Here is a 19,505-nt window from a genome sequence, read left to right as displayed (position 1 = left end):
ATGGCATGTGTATTCATTACCATGTTGCTAGATTTGAAGACCATGTTATGAAGGGAAATATTACCATAAATTTATAATTATAACCTATCCAACTGTAATGTAACTCAAATAATAATTGAGAGGATTTTTTAATGTTTAATGGGAAAAAAAGAAAATTATAATCTGTATAATATATACCCAGAAATAGGCATTTTACTTGCATTAACTTTTCATATATATTAAGACAGCTTCACAAGTCTACATTAATACCATTTAAAATGAATGAATTACATAAAATTGGCAGTAATAATGATACAAGTTTCAGTTTGGGGGTGTAACTCAGTGGTAGAGTTTTTGTCTGGTGTGAGCAAAGCCTTAATTTCAATCTTCAGCACTATGAAAAAGAAAAATATAATAGTTAATAATCTTATATAGTCCATAACCCACAAGAAGAAATATAACACCAAAGCCCTAAGAAAAAGAGAAAGGCAAATTAAAGAAGATATATGTGAAATTTGAAAAAGATTACACCTTACAAATAATTAAATAAGTGGAGTGTGGTGTTACACTCCTATAATCTCATTATCTTGGGAGACTGAGGCAGGAGGATCACAAGTTGAAAGCCAGGCTCAACAACTTAGTGAGGCCCTAAGCAACTTAGCAAGATCCAGTCTTAAAATGAAAATTAAAATTAAAACTGGGATGGTAATGTAGCTCATTGGTTAAGTGACCCTGGGTTCAATACCTTGAACCAAAAATACAAAAAATTTTTAAAAAGTAGTTAAATAAAAGCTATAGAAAAATTAAATATGATTCTTTTATTGCTTAGATTATTAAGATTGAAATCATCAGTGAATGCAGTGGCAAAGAAAATTGGCCCAAAATTTGTATACACTTTTTCAAACAACATGTTTTCCAAAGTGTTCATTTTCCACCCTTTTTAAAATTTAAATTTGTTATATATGACAGCAGAATGCATTAAAATTCATATTACACATATAGAACACAAAGTTTTATATCTCTGGTTGTACACAAAGTAGAGTCACACCATTTGTGCCTTCATATGTGAACTTAGGGTAATGATGTCCATCTCATTCCATGGTCTTTCCTTCCCCAATGTCCCCTCTCTTCCCCTCCCTCCCCTTTGCCCTATCTAGAGTTCATCTGATCCTCCCATGCATGCCCCCAACCATGTTATGAATCAGCATCCTTAAATCAGAGGAAGCATTCAGCATTTGGCTTTAGGGATTGGCAAACTTCATTTACCATTATATACTCCAACGCGATCCATTTACCTGCAAATGTCATGATTTTATTCTCTTTTAATGCTGAGTAATATTGCATTGTGTATATATACCACATTTTCTTTATCCATTCAGCTACAGAACGGCATCCAGGTTAGTTCCACAGCTTAGCTATTGTAAATTGTGTTGCTAAAACCATTGATGTGGCTGTGTCTCTATAATGTGCTGGTTTTAAATCCTTTGGGTATAGACCGATGAGTGGGATATCTGGGTCAAATGGTGGATCCATTCCCAGTTTTCCAAGTATTCTCCATGCTTTCTATATTGGCTGCATTGATTTGCAATCTCACCAGCAATGTATGAGTGTGCCTTTTCCCCCACATCCTCACTAGCACCTATTTTTGTTGTATTCCTAAGAGCTGCCTTTCTGAATGGATTGAGATAAAATTTTAGTTTTGATTTGCATTTCTCTAATTGCTAGAGATTTTGAACATTTTTTTTCACATATTTGTTGATTGATTGTATATCTTCTTTTGAGAAGTGTCTGTTCAGTTTCTTGGCCCAATTATTTGTTGGGTTGTTTGGGTTTTTTGGTGTTATGATTTTTGAGTTCTTTTATATATCTAGAGATTAGTGTTCTATCTGATGTTCGTGTGGTAAAAATTTGTTTCCAAAATTTAGGCATTCCATTCACATCACTGATTAGTTCTTTTGCTGAGAAGAAGATTTTTAGTTTGAATCCAACCCATTTTTTGATTCTTGGTTTTAATTTTTGCCATATAGGAGTCTTACTAAGGAAGTTGGGACCTAATCTATCATGATGGAGATTTGGGCCTACTTTTTCTTCTAATAGGCACAGTGTCTCATGTTTAATTCCTAGGTCCTTGGTCCACCTTGAGTTGAATTTTGTGCATGGTAAGAGACAGGGTTTAATTTCATTTTGTTGCATATGGATTTCCAGTTTCCCCAGCACCATTTGTTGAAGAGGCTATCTTTTCTCCAACATATGTTTTTGGCACCATTGTCTAATATAAGATAACTGTAAATATGTGGGTTAGTCTCTGTGTCCTCTATTCTGTAATATTGGTCTACAAGTCTGTTTTGGTGCCAATACATGATGGTTTTGTTACTATTGCTCTGTAGTATATTTTAGGGTCTGGTATAGTGATTCCACCTGCTTTGCTCTTCCTGTTAAGGAATGCTTCACCTATTCTGGGTCTCTCATTTTTACAGATGAAGTTCATGACTGCTTTTTCTATTTCTATGAGGAATGTCATTGGGATTTTTATTGGAATTGCATTAAACTTGTATAGTGCTTTTGGTAGTATGGTCATTTTGACAATATTAATTCTGCCTATACAAGCACAACTGAGATCTTTACATCTTCTAAGGTTTTCTTTAATTTCTTTCTTTGGAATTCTATAGTTTTTGTTGTAGAGGTCTTTCTCCTTTTTTGTTTGTTGATTCCCAAGTATTTTTTTTTTTTGAGGCTATTCTCTTTCTGAGGATTTGTCATGGATGTACAGAAATATCTTTGATTTATGGGTGTTGATTTTATATTCTGCTATTTTGATGAATTCATTTATTAGTTCTAGAAGTTTTCTGGTGGAAGTTTTTTGGGTCTTCTAGGTATAAAATCATATCATTGACAAATAGCGTTGAGTTCTTGTTTTCCTATCTGTATCCCTTTTATTTCTTTAGTCTGTCTAATTTCTCTGTCTAGTGTTTCAAGAACTATGTTTATTAGAGGAGATGAAAGAGGGCATCATTGTCTTTAATTTCATTTTGTGAAATGTATTCCCAGGTGTTTTTTTTAAAGGTTTTTGTAGGTGGTATTGTCTCTCTGATTTCTTTACCATGATATCAATTTAGGTGGAATTGTTTTCCTGATTTCTTTTTCATCTATTCTGTTTTTAGAGAGAATGTTTTCAAGTTTTCACCATTTATAATGATATTGGCCTGGGACTTAGCAGTGGTAGCTTTTATGATGTTGAGATATGCTCCTGTTATCCTAGTTTTGTAGTGTTTTGAAAATTAATGGGTGTTGTACTTTTTGAATGCTTGTTCTGAGTCTACTGAGATGATCATATTTTTCTTATCTTTAAGTTCATTGATATGATTAACTATATTTATTGATTTTATTGATTTCCATATGTTGAACCAACCTTGCATCCCTGGGATGAATCCTTTTGATTGTGGTGCACTACCTTTTGTATTTGATTTGCCAGAATTTTATTGAGAATTTTTGCACCCATGTTCATTAGACATATTGGTCTGATATTTTCTTTCTTTGATGTGTCTTCGTCTGGTTTTGGAATCCAGATGACATTGGCTTCATAAAATGAGTTTGGAAGCGTTCCCTCATTTTCTAATTTATGATATAATTTCAGGTGTATTGCTATTCTTCTTTGAATTTCTTGTAGGTCCTAAGCTTTTCTTGGTTGGCAGGTATCTTCTATTTCAGTGCTTGAAATTGATATGTTTAACTTATGTATATCATTCTGATTCAGTTTGGGCAAATCATATGACTCAAGAAATTTGTTGATTACCTTCAATATTTTCTATTGTATTGGAGTACAAATTTTCAAAATAATTTATAATTATCTCTGCATTTTTTTGTGTCTGTCGTGATATTTGTTTTTTATCACAGCTGTTAGTAATTTGAATCCTCTGCCTGCTTCTCTTCATTAGCACGGCTAACAGTTTATCCATTTTATTTATTTTCTTCAAGATTTATTTTGTGTTTTGCCATTTTTTTAAATTGTTTCTTTTGTTTTAATTCTATTCATTTTATCTCTGATTTAAATTATTTCCTGTCTCCTACTGCTTTGGGAGTAAATTTGTTCTTCTTTTTCTAAGGCTTTGAGATGTAATGTTAGGTCATTTATTTGTTGACTTTTTTCTTCTTTTAAGGAATGAATTCCATGCAATGAACTTTCCTCTTAGAACTGCCTGCATAGTATCCCCGAGATTTTGATATGTTGTATCAGTGTTCTCATTTACCTCTAAGAATTTTTTAGTCTCCACTTTGATGTCTTTTGCAACCCATTGTTCATTCAGTCACATGTTATTTAGTCTCTAGGTGTTGGAGTAGCTTTTATTTTTTATTTTATCATTGATTTCTAATTTCATTCTATTATAATCTGATAGAATACAGGGCATTATCTCCAGTTCTCTGTATTTTGTAAGAGTTGCTTTGAAGCATAATATACAGTCTATTTTAGTGAATGATCCATGTGCTGCTGAGAAGAAAGTGTATCCACTTGGTGTGGGTTGAAATATTCTATATATGTCAGTTTAGCCTAAGTTATTGATTGTATAATTGAGTTCTGTAGTTTTTTGTTGAGCTTTTGTTTGAAAGATCTATCCAGTAGTGAAATAGGTGTAATAATTATTGTGTTGTTTTCTATTTGACTCTTGAACTTGAGAAGAGTATGTTTGATGAATGTAGATGTTCCATTGTTTGGGGCATGTATATTTATAATTGTTATATTTTATTGATATATGGTTCCCTCAAATAGTATGAAAGGTCCCTCTTTATCCCTTTTCATTAACATAGACTTATAGTATACTTTAATTCATTTGAGGATGGAGACCCCTGCTTGTTTCCACAGTCCATGTGAGTTGTATGATTTTTCCCAACCTGTCACCTTCAATCTATGAATGTCATTTCCTATGAGATGAGTCTCTTGGAGATAACGTATTGCTGGGTCTTTTTTAAAAACAATCCAATGTGCCAGTCTATTTCTTTTGATTAGTGAGTCTAGGCCATTAACATTCAGGATTATTATTGAGACATGATTTGTATTTACTGCCATTTTTGTTTATTTTTTTGTTATTTAATTTGACTTGGTTTCTGCTTTGATTAGTTTTTCATTTTGTGTAATACATCCTTCTGCTGATTTTAATTGTTGTATTTTATTTCCTCTTCATGGAATATGTTTGTGAGTGTTCTGTTATTTCATTGTAGAAGTATCTCTCCTCTTGTTAAATGTATTCCCAGGTGTTTCATTTTTTTAAGGTTTTTGTAGGTGGTATTGTTTCTCTGATTTCTTTCTCACAATATTAATTTTAGGTGGAATTGTTTTCCTGATTTCTTTTTTCATCACATTCATTATTGCTGTAAAGAAAAGTTGTTGATTTTTGTATGTTAATTTTATATTCAATTATTCTGATGAATTTACTAATTGGCTTCAGAAGTTTTCTGGTTGAGATTTTCAAATTTTCTAAGAATAGCATCATATCAAGTGTTAACAGTGAAAATTTGAATTCTTATATTTCTATTTGTATCTATTTTACTTTATTCTCTTGATTAACTGCTCTCTCTAAAATTTGAAGTATAATATGAAATAGGAAGCTTTTAATTTTTCAGTTTGATGTTGGCTTTGAGTTTGTTACATATAGCCTTTATGAAGTTGAATAAGTTCCTTCTATCCCAAATTTCTTCAGTGTTTTTTAATATGAATAGGAGTGTTAATTTTGTCAGTCTTTCTCTGGAACTATTGAGTTAATCATGTGATTTTGTCCTAAATTCTATTTAAGTGATGCATTATGTTTATTTATGTATATTGAAACACACTTGCCGTTTTGTAATTAAGACAACTTGACAATAATGTACTGTCCTCTTAAAGTATTTTCCAGTACAGATTGCTAGCTAATATTTTATTAAGGATTTTTATATATTTTTTTTAATTGCTGTCTTTATCATGATGATTTTTTTATTCATTTGTTTATATGCAGTGCTGAGAATTGAACCCAGTGCCTCACACATGCAAGGCAAATGCTCTACCACTGAGCCACAAACACAGCCCCTGTATTAGTTTTTATCAGATATATTTATTCATAGTTTGATTTCTGTGATGTGTTCTTGTCTGGTTTTGTTATCAGGGTGATACTGGATTAATAGATTGAATTTGAGACTTGCTTGCATTTGTACTTCAAGGAATAATTTGAGGGACATTGGAATTTAATCCTTAAGGTATGATGGAACTTGATTGAGTCCATCTGGTCCCATGTTTTGTTTGTTGGAGGGCTTCTTACTATTTCTTTAATCTTGTTGCCTGTTATTGGTAGATTATATGTGCTGTATTTTCTTTATCCAATTCTGTTAGGTTGTATGTGTCTAGAAAAGTGTGTATTTCTTCTATATTTTGTAATATAGTAGAATATATATTTTCAAAATCATCTCTAATGCCCTCTGGATTCAATAATATGTATGATGGTATCTTCTTTTTCATCTCAAATTTGATTTAGGCATTGTTTATACAAACATTCCTCTTAGATAAATCTTTATAACATCCAAAATATTTATATATGTTGTATCTGTATTCTCATTTGATTCTAGGATTTTTAAACATTCTGCCCATTTCTTCTATCATCCATTAATCGTTCAAAATTGTGTTGTTATATTTTACTTTGTTTATGAAGTATCTATAATTTTTCTAGTAACTTATTTCTAATTTTATTCTATAATCATTAGAGAAGTTTCAGGGCATTTTATTCATTTTATTTTTGATAAGACTTTCTTTGTGACCTAATATACTCTCAACTTTGGAAAAAGTTCTATGATCGGCTAAGAAGAGATTAATATCATTCATTGGATGAAATATAATACAGATCATTTGTTTGTTCATTTGGTTTATAAAATATTTAAGTCTGCCAATTCTTTGCTGAATTTATATCTGGATGATGGATATATTGATGAAAGATGAATGTTGAAATCACCCAATATTTTTGTATTTCAATTGGTCTTAGTCTTAATGAATGGTGTTTGTTTCATATGTAGTTAGTGCACCAAAATTTGGGGAACAAATATTTACAACAATTGTAGATTTTCATATTGTTTCATTTGCCAGTAAGAAATGACCAGTTTTGTGTTTTCTGCTTAATTTTGAGTTGATATCTGATTGAATGTATATCACAGTCATTATGCCTGATTACTTTTAGGTTCCATTAGCATGGAACATTTTTGTCCTGTGTATATCTTTGCCTTTGAAATGAATCTCTTGGAAATAAAATGGCTTTTTCATGTATTTTTAATTCATTGTGGCAATCTGTCTTTTAATTGTAGATGAAAACATTTATTCAGTGTTTCTATCAAGATATATTTTTCATCTCCTGCCATCTTTTAATTCTTTGGTCATTTTAGTAATCAAACTTTTTCCTTGTTTAACTGGAATTTTATCCATGTCAATATCTATTGACTTAATTTTTGGGTTGTAAATTTTTTGAGGCATCTTGGCCTGTTTATACATTCTGAGGTCCTAATATGTACATCTGCTGAGATGCATTTTGTTCCAGTATTTTGTGAGTTTCCTTTATCTCTTTATGATATATCTTAGGCTAGTGTTTTATTGTAGCCTCAATAATCTGATCTGTGCACACAAAATGGTAATTTAAACCTCCGGTATTTCTTTAAAGAAAAGAGTAATCTCCAGATATAGTTGTAATTTAAGAATAAACCATCTATTAATATATGCTATGAATTTTATTACTAATTATCTCTACAACTCTATTAGCCAAGGACAAATGTTGTGATAAATAATGTAGGAAAGGTTGAAAATAGTACACATTGAATATAGTATACTGAATTAATTTGAATATGGGCTCCAAAATAATAAGAGTAATAAAATGAGAACAGGGTGTTGTAGGAACGAGAAATGTGAATGGAGATGGAAGGGAAGAAAAGACGTGCTAAGAGATAAATAATTAATGAAAAAATATATAAGATCATATAGAACTCTGAAAAAACTCATTGTGGAGAGAATCTATGAATCGTTAACAAAAAGGAATTAATATCTATCAGAGTTTCAGCTTTCTTTCTGCTGAGGTTTTTGAAATACAGGAATTATTTTCTTAATTTCGATTTTACAATCTCCCAACTGTGAGGGTATTTGTGCAACACAAATGTTTTGCTGTTTTCTGTCTGTGACTCTTGTCTAACCTCATTAGGGAAGTCTGTATGTTTACCTCTACTTCCTCATTCCCTGGCCATCTCCATTGTTGGAACTTTGTTTCAGAACATACTTCACTCTCAAAATAACTTAGTTATTTTGTTCATTGGTGGGATTGAAAGTCTTGTAAGAGTGAACACCTACTTCACCAGCTACATGTGTAGACTGATCTGGTTTGCATCACATCCCTTGTTTGAAGAGCTTCAGTCTCTGTGCCAAAGAGGGTTAAATGGGATATATCAATCTATCCTTTATCTCCTTCGTTAATTTGTGAAATAATGCAGGGGTTCTCTGATTCTCTATTACCATGATATATCTCAATTATCTCCCATCATCCAATCTCCATCCAGGTTATTGCAGATACCAGACCTTGAATTTCAAATGAAAAATGCCCTTCTCTCGTCTGCAGACCTATCAACTGGTCCTGTGCATTTCTCCCTAGTCTATGTTGCACTCTTAGTCCATACACTCTTATGCTGTGAGTTTGCATTGATCCTGTGAAAAGTAGAGCCTATGTGGAGATTTGGTCTCAGATATTCAAAACAATTATTCCAAGAAAGGAGTAAACAAAATAGAAAAGAAAACAAACATAGAGAGTGAAATATGAAAGAAAAAGGCAAATCACAGATAGTCATAGTCTGTCATTCTAGAAGTCAGAAAAAATAATCATTTCAAGCTTTTATTGCTTCTATATTACAAACAATTAATGAGTTCTGATGTTATGGGGCAGACCACTCAGAAAATGTACTAATCCATTTTGTCTGAATTGGATAGTCTTTATTTAGCCAGCCAACTGGCTGGCAACTGCTCCCAACAGGACCCATAACTATCTCTGCAAGGAACAGCCTTGAGCCTGAGAATTTCAGGGTCTTTAAAGGCAAAACCTACAAAAACCACATCCAGGTTGATGTTGCTTCAAGCAACCAGGTATACAAGAGCTGAAATGAGCAGTTAGTGAAACAATTCAATGGATAAATTTGTATATCCCATAGGAGTTTCCAGGTTCGCATAGCAGCAAGCAAGCAGAAAGGAAGTGGGTCAAAATGACCCTAGTTGAATAGAAATTAGAAAATGGTTACTAACATCTAGACAATCAGTCTCTGACTGGGTACATTGCCCAAGAAAAATGGGAACCAAAGAAAGAACAATTTTACATTTTATAAGAATTGCCATTTTATGTTGCCAAACATGCTATATTAAGCAACTATTGATAGGTGCAGAGGTGGAGTGTTCCCATGGGAGAAGCATTTCTTACGTGACATGGAGTCTCAGGTAAAATGGAGTCTGTTTAGTCATTCCCCATATAGCCTGGCCCATAACACTGGGAGTTTTTCTACTCAAGAGTGCCAGAACTTTTAGTTATATTAATCTCACTTCACTGTTCTGAACTTCTTTTCTGCTCATTTTATGAATATGTTGCTCAATACTTTCAGCTTGTTTGAGAGTCAGTTCCCTTCCCACACTGCAGAATTCCCAGTGCTGCAACCATCTGTTGACTTTATTGTCTTTCTATTCTAAACGTCATTTTGTTTTGTTTTGTTTTGTTTTCAACTGGTTGCTAGCTCACTGAATTTCTTACTGGCATTTTCCCACTGTCTTCCTACATTCATCTGTTGCTAGAAAAATATATATTTTTTTTTAATTTACTCTCAGGGAACTGCTACTTGTGGGTTTATAAGATATACCATTTTTTTCTCTTCTCTTTGTAGGATTTTTTAAAGTATCTTAAACAATTCTGACTTAATAGGTATGAATACTTTTAGTTTATGCGTATCCTGAAAAGTTTTTATTTCTTTTTCAATTCTGAAGGATAACTTTGCTGGGTTTAGCAGTTTTGGTTAGTAGACATTTCTTTCAGCGATTGAAACAAGTTGTTTTATTTCTATTTGGATTTGGATTTAGAGTTTCTTCTAAGAAATAGAATATTATTCTATTTGTCTTGCCTATACAATGGACATGATGTTTCCTTCTGGAGAATATTAAAATTTTATATTAATTCTGTTTATTTTGCAGTTTAATTATAATATGACGTGGAGTAATATTTTTGGCCTTATTTATTTGGGGATTTTCAAAGCTTCCTGTACCTTGATGACCATCTCATTGCCAAGATTTGGAATTTTTTTCAATTATTTTACTGAGTAGCTTAAGAATGCCATTATCCTGTATCTCTACAATTTTATCAATGCCAATAATTTTTAAGTTTGGTCCCTTAATGTCTCATATTTATTTTATGTTCTGGTCTTTTTTTCTTTCCTTTTCTGAGCATTCAAGTTCATACATTTTCTTCAAGGCCTGAAAAACTGTCTTCTACATAATCTAGTCTATTAATGTGCCTTTCATCTGAGGTTTTTATTTGATAAATTGCATTTTTCATTTACAGATTTTCTGTGTGTTTCTTTTTCATTATCTGTATCTCCTTATTATAATGCTTTTTATATCCTTAGTTTATTTCTTAGATCTTCTTTTAGTTCATTGATTATTATCACAATCAACTTTTTTATTTCTTTATCTGTTTTTTCCTATGCTTTGATAACTATGGAATCTGTTATTGAAATGTTATGTACTTTGGGGGGCAGGTTTCTACCTTGTTTTCTCATATTTCCTGTATTTCTATATTGATTTTTACACACTGGATGGAATGATTACATCATATTCTCGTATGAAGTTTTTAATGTGCTGCTTTATTTTTTCCATGTTGGATATATGTCTAAATGTAAAAAATCCCACTCCACATGATCATACTACTATGTTCCATCACCATCAATGTTTTAGTGGAGATAATAATCCCCAAAATCATATCAGAACAAACACACAAACTAATATACGAATATACGTCTCATGATTTTGATTTGGACTGTTGCCACAATAGTCATGTATCAAAAGTATGAACCTCAATGCAGCAAGTTTGATAAGTGAGGCTTTTAGGCAATTATTAGGGCTCTGAACCCATTGACAGATTAATCCATAAACCATTGATATCTGAATGGACTATTGAATGGTAACTGTAGGCAGATGGCTCATGACTTTAAGAGGGAGGCCAGTGGAGGTATATATTTGGAGACTATATATATATATATATATATATATATATATATATATATATATATATATATATATCCCCTCCCCATCCTGTTCCTGTCTTTTACTCTGATTTCGGGCTGTCATATTCCACCATGCCCTATCACCATAATGATTCTACCTTGAAGCCAGCTGACCATTTACTTACTTCTCTGAAAACATGAGCTCAAATAAATCTTTTCTCCTCTAGTTGTTCTTTGAAAGGATTTTGGCCATAATGACAAAAAGCTGACTAATACCATCTACTTAGAAAGGTATTTAAAAGTTTCTGTACAACTCCAGTAATCCAACAGTGGAAAAGGAAATTAATGCTCTAGAAATAGCTGATAAATTAGGTACTAATTAAAGTACAATTGCTATTGAACTATGTAGTCCATGATAAGGAAAAACCATAAAGAACAGGGGGAAAAGAAAAAAAAATAGGGGGATGGATAAACAGAAAAAGATAATGCAAGAAGAAAAAGACATATCACAGATGAAAGAGTACAAATATGAACACAGATAATAAACATAGAAAGACTAAATATGATTAATGTTTTAAAACATTAAAAGAAACATAGAATTAGATTAAGGCTTTTGATATTAAATGATAGAGGGATATCTATCAAATCAATACAGAAAATATTGCTATGAAATCAAATCCTGGCATTAGAGTTTTAAGTCATATCATGCTGAACATTTGAGATGGAGACATTTTGGGAGACCTTCCAGATTTGTATTTCATCAGCTTTGGGGAAGATTATTAAATGCCCACATCTTCTATCTTTATCTCTGTGTTTCTTAGTTCATGGAGATAGAAACCTAACCAGCCCACTTCAGATGAAAATATAGGAGGCTCCCTCAATTTTTTTGGTTTTTACAGGCACCATAGCTTTTTTGGAGGGTCAGAGGAAACTATGACAAGTTGTTTGTGGGTTAGCATTCATGTCTATTCTTCATTGAAGATGCAGATTTGGTGAACCTCTAAAAATATTTTGTGTGCTTGGAGTTGTCAAAACAGATGTGAACTCATCTGTTTAGATTTTGGGATGCTTGAGGAATGGCAGATAACATCACAACATAGTAGCCCAGTGGTAGTGTTGCTGGGTGGCCTTTTGGAGGTCTGTGACAGCTGTTCTCAACTCTTGTGTTGATGGGTCTGCATCTGGGCATGCAGTCACCAGCATCTGTGCAGCACATATCTACAGGTTACATACATGGTGCATGTGGCAGTGTTCGACCACAGGCAGCTTCCGCTGCCTTCTGGGGCCTTTGTGCCATTGGATGTGTCTGAGCAGACTCTGTGGTGCCCAAGATCTGTGAGACACATGTCTGTGGACTGTTTCTGTCGTACGCATTGTGGTGCTTGTTTGCATTTGTCGTCTACTGGCTGTTGGGGCTCACTTCTGGTGAGCACTTTATGGTGACTGATATCTGCACTGCAAGTGGCACTGTGGAGACCTGGTGTCTTCTGCAGTCTGTTGTGGCTCATACACCTACGGCAGTAGCTGAGGCCCTTGCTGCCACCCCATGCCGTACTCCCTGATCGTAACTTGCTCTCTCTTCCACTCCATGCCACTCCCCTTGTCCATGAACATATTACTTAGACAGCCCATTTCAAAGGTATTCCCTTTGATAGTATTCTTTGGTATCTGTATTTGGGGTGAAGGCATAAATTTAATGCCTTATAGAAAAGTAGGCTTAGGTATGGTCTCTACAAAAATGGCTGCCTGCTGGTTTTTCACCAGCAATTTCAGATAAGCTGTTTACTTCTTGCTAAGTGCTTTGCAGTTTCTTCCACGGCTTAACTTGGTCTGGTTTTCTTTTTTTTCTATTAGTTCTGAAAATTGTCAGTTTGTATTTTTATTTTCCTTCCTTTGCTAAACTTCCCCCAAACCTCCCCTGTTCAGAGTCTACATTTTTTTACTTGTTTTCTGTTCCAACAACCAGAGTTTCTGAGTCTCTCCAAAACTCTGACCAGTATTGTGTCTCAGTGCATTCCTCTCTGATCAACTTTTGTCTCACAGCATATTGTAGAGGAGTCAGGATTTTGGTCAACTAAGATTTTTGTTCAATTGATGCAGACTCTTCTGCATAATGGAATTCTCATCTATTTCACTGCTGAAAACATGATCAACTAGCCAGTGCTGTATGTTCATGTAAGCCAAAGTATTCTAATTTCTGCTTTGATTTCTTCTAAGAATCTTTTTGGTGGGCATTATGCCCACAAAATCTTTGTCAATTAAATACTGCCACTTTAACTCTGACACTTGGGGATATAGTTATCCCTATGGAATTTAGTTTTCTAAGTTTAATAGTGGCTCTTACCATTGTAATTTCTGATTTATAGAGAAATGTGATCACGGAGCATTTCAAAGTTGTTTCTCACAATTAGTATAGAATAAAAGATCCAAACATTTAGAAATATTAATCAATAGTCCATCTTTACTAAGTTTTTGGTTATTTTACTCTGTAGAATAACAATCCAGGACTGGATTTTTTAATACCAGGGATTTAATTCAGGGGCAGTTAACCACTGTGCACATCCCAAGCACTTTTTGTGTTTTATTTAAAGACAGGGACTGACTGAGTTCCTTAGGGCCTGCTAAGTTGCTGAGAGTGTTTTAACTTATGATCCTCCTGCTTCAGCCTTCTGAGCTGCTGGGATTATAGGCATGTGCCACTGCACCCAGCAGACTGGAATTTTAACTTCATTTACCATAGGCTACATTTTGTAGAACATTTTTCTCAACTTTTTTAGAGCCATTTGTAACCCCATTCCAACTTTATGTCCCTTTTACCATTGTTGTATATATTTGTTATCCATTTATATGTCTATACCTTGTAGTTTTTTATGTGTAAATTGAAAAACCACGAAGATTTTTTTAGGAGTTTATTGCACCTAAAGGGTCAAAATTTGTGTCTCACCATTATGGGCCTGCTAGGACTTGGATGTAGTTACAGATCTAGAAGCAATAATGTGATCCTGAGGATAATCATCAGTGTCTTACTCCTGCTTATTCTCAAGGATTTAGTTGTATTTGATTTCTCTTCCTGTAATATTATGTCTATAAGCATACACAGTTCTGCAGTAACTTTGCAGATCAGACATGATATACCTCCCACCACTCCATTAAATTAAGCAATTTCTAACTCAATTTGCAAAATATGCTACTATTCCTGTCAGTGCTACAAGTCAGGGAAGACAGCAACCAGTCCCTTGGGCTGCCCCAAGACAAACAAGAAGTTTCCAAGCAAGTTCTACTCTTTTACTTTCAAACTGAGAGAGGGTGTAATCAATAATCCAATACCTTCTTCCCAACTGCTCTTTTCCCCGTGCAATGCGGTGGCTAGGGTGAGCAAAAATGCCATGATATTTCCTAGAAATTTCATTGTGTTCTTTTATATGTATTTTCCTTGTTGCAATTGTTTCTCAATTAGTTCTGGTTATCTCAAAATGCTATATTAGTCTACATGTCATTTTTGGTATTTTTGTAGGGGAACAAGAACTTAAACCTCCATAGTCTTCCATTTTGCTAACATCAGTATCCAATGGTATAAGTTCTTATCATATTTGTCTATTTTATATTTATTTTATAAGGTTGTGGCCCACCTTGAAAATATTCTAGGTGCCTCAGTTCAACATGTTAAACTGAAGGAAATGAAGTATTCTTTTCAATGGTGGATTATAATGAGGTCAACAAAGGGACATGATGGAAAGGTATGTTCACTTTTTTCTTTCTTCTTTCTTTCTATAAGTAATTTTTCATATTCTTTTGCAAGTCATATACTTGAAGACATAGAGAAAATAATAGGAAAAGTAAGAAAAAATGAAATATTTAAAGAAAAGCTTTGATTAGTGAGTGCTATTCTGGTATAAGAATATATGATTGTATGATCAAAGAGTAGGCCCATCCCTAATATGGAAGTCAGTTAAGGTTTATGTTTTAATTTTACTTTATATAGGCTAATAGGAGTGTTTTTATAGATTGTGACAGGCCCAAATTTGAATCACAGGCCACTTCCTAGTTTTGGTGTCGGAGGCAGGTTATTTACCTATTCCTCAATAGAGATATAAAATTAAGTAGATACTTATGTTACAGGACTATTATATGGATTAAGAGTATTACTTGTGAATTGTGTGACATGTAGCAGCCTCTCAATAAGAAGAACTCATGCATCCCTTACTACTTTAAAATATAAATAAAAAGTAACTTGTTTTAAAGAAATAGACATTTTTCTTCATATAAAAATCTTGGAAATGTCCTAAAAGTTTATGTAAATCTATAAGTGGAGGATGTTTGCCTGAGATATAGCTCAATAATCAGAGTGTTGCATCATAAATAAAGGAAAAGATTAGTAACAAAAACCCAATTCAGGGTCCACTTCCAATCTTTACATTTGGAGTGACCCTTAACATGCATGATGATTATTAAAATTTGTTCTGAAATTTAAAAGCCTCCAAAGACTTAAAGGGAATAAAAATCTGTTATTTTCCTAACTATAATATGATGCCTGACACAGAGCCAGTAGTCATAATCACTCACTAATAAGTTATTTCCTCAGAACAGGAAGAGGGTATAGTTGGTACATGAAGCTTTTAATAAGTAAAAGGGATGTGGACATTTTATGATCCATAGTCTTTATTCCAAGGTATCATCTGCCTGTATCTATGTGTGTTTGTCTCTGTCTTCTATTCAATTGTTCTTTATGTTTGTTTAGGGGTCAGTACCATGCTATTTTTGTTATTATAACTCTGTTATGTAATCTGAGTTATGGTATTGTGATGCCTCTAGGATTTCTCTTCTTTCTCAGTATTGCTTTGATTATTCTGGATCTTTAATTATTCCAAATTATTTTTAAACCTTTCAAAAATTTTGGTCGTAAATGAAAACAATACCTCTATTTTATTTATTTATGTGGTGTGGAGTATCAAACCCAGTGCCCCCACAAATACGAGGCAAGGGCTGTATCACTGAGCCTCAAACCCAGCCCCCAAATAAATATTATAATTTCTTCTAGCTCTGTGAAAAAAGCCATTGTGTCTTTTTTTTTTGTGTGTGTGTGTGTATGTGTGTGTGTTTGCATTGATTCTCTATAAGTTGTTTGGTAGTATGGCCATTTTGACAATATTATTTCTGTGTATCCAATAACATTGGAGGTCTTTCCATCTTCTGGGTTCTTATTCAATTTTTTCAGTGTTCTATAGTTTTCACTCTATATGTCTTTCACCTACTTAATTAGATTAATTCCCATGTATTTCATTTGTTTACCTTTTTTACTTTTAAATGTATTGTAATGCATTCTACATAGCATAGAATGCATTTTGACACATGTAGACAAATGGAGCACAACTTCTCATTCTTCTGGCTGTACATGACACAGAGTCACACTGGTAATGTAATCATACATGTATATAGGATAATAATGTCCATCTCATTTCACTATTCTTCCCATCCTCACAACCATTCCCCTCCCCTCACTCCCCTCTGCACAATCCAAAGTTCCTTCATTCATACCAACCCATGCCCCCAACCATGGATTAGCATCTGCTTATCACAGAAAATATTTGGCCTTTGTTTTGGGAAAGGGGATTGGCTTATTTTGCTTAACATGATATTCTCCAGCTTCATCCATTTACCTGCAAATGTCATAATTTCATTCTTCTTGGAGGCTGAGTAATATTCCACTGTGTATATGTACCACATTTTCTTTATCCATTCATCTGTTGAAGGGCATCTAGTTTGGTTCCATAGTTTAGCTATTATAAATTGAGCTGCTATAAACATTGATGAGGCTGTGTCACTGTAGTATGATGATTTTAATTTCCTTGGGTATAAAGGAGGAGAAAATCTTAACCACATGCACCTCAGATAGGATATAAAAAGAACTCAAAAAAGTTAACACCAAAGAAATCAAATAGCCCAATCAATAAATGGGCTAAGGAACTGGACAATTCACAGAGGAAGAAATGCAATTGATCAACAAACATATTAAAAAAATGTTCATCATCTCTCGCAATTAGAGAAATGGAAATCAAAACCCAGTTAATTTTATTTTAATTGGAGTTATTTTAAATGGCATAGTTTTTAAAAAATATGTTTTTCAGCAGATTCATTCTCAGTTTATAGAAAAGTGATTGATTATACATGTTGATCTTGTATCCTTCTACTTTACCAAATGTACTTCTAACTCTAGAATTTTTCTGGTGAAGTGTCCTGCGTCACTGATTTATAAGATAATGTCATGGGCAAAGAGAGAAATAGATTTCTTTTTTTCCTATTTCTATCCCTTTATGTGTATCTTCTGTTTCTTTTTGTTAGTATAGGTAGGAGTTTATCAATTTTGCTTATTCTTTCAAATAAACAATTCTTTGTTTTATTTATACTTTTTATTATTTTTTAGTCTCAATTTCTTTAATTTAAGCTCTGATTTTAATTATTCCCTGTCTTCTGCTCATTCTGGTGGTTTGTTTATTCCTCTTTTTCTATGGCCTTGAAGTCTAAAATTAGATTATTTATTTGGTATCTTTTATTTTTTGATGTAGAAAGTCAGTTGTACAAATTGTCCTCTTATAATTACTTTCATACTGTCCCAGAAATTTTAAAATTTTGTATCACTATTCCCACATATTTCTAAGAATTTTTCACTTCTCCCCTAATTTCTTCTACTGTTTATTCATCATTCAATACAGTGTATTATTAAGTTGCCAGATGTTAGAATGTTTTCTAATTTTTATCATGTTTTTTTTATGTTTAATTTTGTTCCATTGAATGAATAAATTCTACTTTGTTTTTTCCTATGATTTGCATTTGTGATCTAAAATAAGATCCATTTTAGAAATTAAATGAGCTGGTGAGAAGAAGGTGAATTTAGTCATAGATGGATGAAATATTCTGTAAATGTCTGTTAAGTCAATTTGATTAACAATATTTTCAGTTATGAAGAATCTTTACTTAGTTTATGTCTGGATGACTTATTGCATGGTATGAGGGGTGTATTTAAATTACCCAGTATTATAGTATATGGTCCATTAAATTCTTTATATTGGGGAGGGTTTATGTACATAGATGCATCTTTGGGGGTTGCATGAATATTTATAATCATTTTGGTTTTTTTGGATGATTCCTTTAACCTTTATGATGTGACCATTTTTGTCTCTTTTGATTAATTTTCATTTGAAGTTCACTTTATCTGACATGAGAGTAGCTACCCTGCTTAATTTCAGCAAACGTTATCTTTTGCATTTAATCTGTCAATCTGAGGTGAGTCTCTTGCAAACAACCTATTTTTGGATTTTGTTTTTTAATCCAACATGCCAATCTATGTCCTTTTATTGAAGAGTTTAGACCATTTACAGTCAGTGTTACTATACATAGATAGGTTTTATTTCCTTCTATTTTGATTTATTTCTATTGGTCAATTCATAATTGATTTTTCTTTAATTAACTATTCTGGTGCAATTCATCCCTGTGCTTGTTTTCATTTTTATTTTTTATTCTGCATGAAATACTTTATTTTATATGTTTTGTAGTGCAGACTTAGTGTTTATAATTTTTTTTATTTGTGTTTCTCACAGGTTTTTCTTTCATCTTTAATTCTGAAGGACAAGTTTTCTGAATGAAGTATTCTTGCTTGGCACCTATTTTCTTTCATTACTGATTTCATTATTATTGCAACCCTCCTAGCTTTTATGATCTGGGCTGAGAAATCAATTGAAATCTGAATTGATCTTCCTCTAAATTTGACTTGCTGTTTTTTCTCTTGTGGCTTTTAAAATTCTAGCCTGATTCTGTATATTAGGCATTTTCATTAAAATGTGTCTTAGAGTCCATGTTTTTTGATCTTGCCTATTTTGAGTTCCACATGGATATTATATTTGGATTCAAGTCTCATTCCTACAATTTGAAAAAATTCTAGTATTTCATTGAAAAGGTTGTGCATTTCTTTAGTTTCTATTTTAGAGCCATATCTACATCAATGATTCTTAAATTTTATCTCTTGATATTATCACAGATTTCTTGAATATTCTGTTCATGGTCTCTTAACATCTTTTCTATATTGTCAGCTTTATTTTCAGGATTATATTCTTTTTCTTCAAGTCCTGAAAATCTAGCTTCAAAGTGGTTCATATATTGGTGATGCTATTTATTGATTTTTCAATTTGATTGAGTTTTCATTTAAGTTTTTCTCTTTTGTTCTTTTTCATCATCTCTCTTTTTTGAAATAATGTTTCACTTCCTGTCTTTTCTCTCTAATTTTTATCCTTACA

At 32.8% G+C, this 19,505-nt stretch overlaps 1 pseudogene; it reads left to right on the top strand.

The window, feature by feature from the left end:
• The window catches only part of LOC124098076 (fatty-acid amide hydrolase 2-like), a 47,486-nt pseudogene that overhangs the window by 24,501 nt on the left and 3,480 nt on the right, over positions 1-19,505 (top strand).

This window comes from Marmota monax, unplaced genomic scaffold, assembly GCF_021218885.2.
Source record: "Marmota monax isolate L192 unplaced genomic scaffold, Marmota_monax_Labrador192_F-V1.1 WCK01_AAM20220418_F8-fsc00374, whole genome shotgun sequence".
Taxonomy (NCBI): Eukaryota; Metazoa; Chordata; class Mammalia; order Rodentia; family Sciuridae; genus Marmota; species Marmota monax.
The sequence above is the reverse complement of the archived record's forward strand: the minus strand, read 5'-3'. Positions and strand labels throughout refer to the sequence as shown.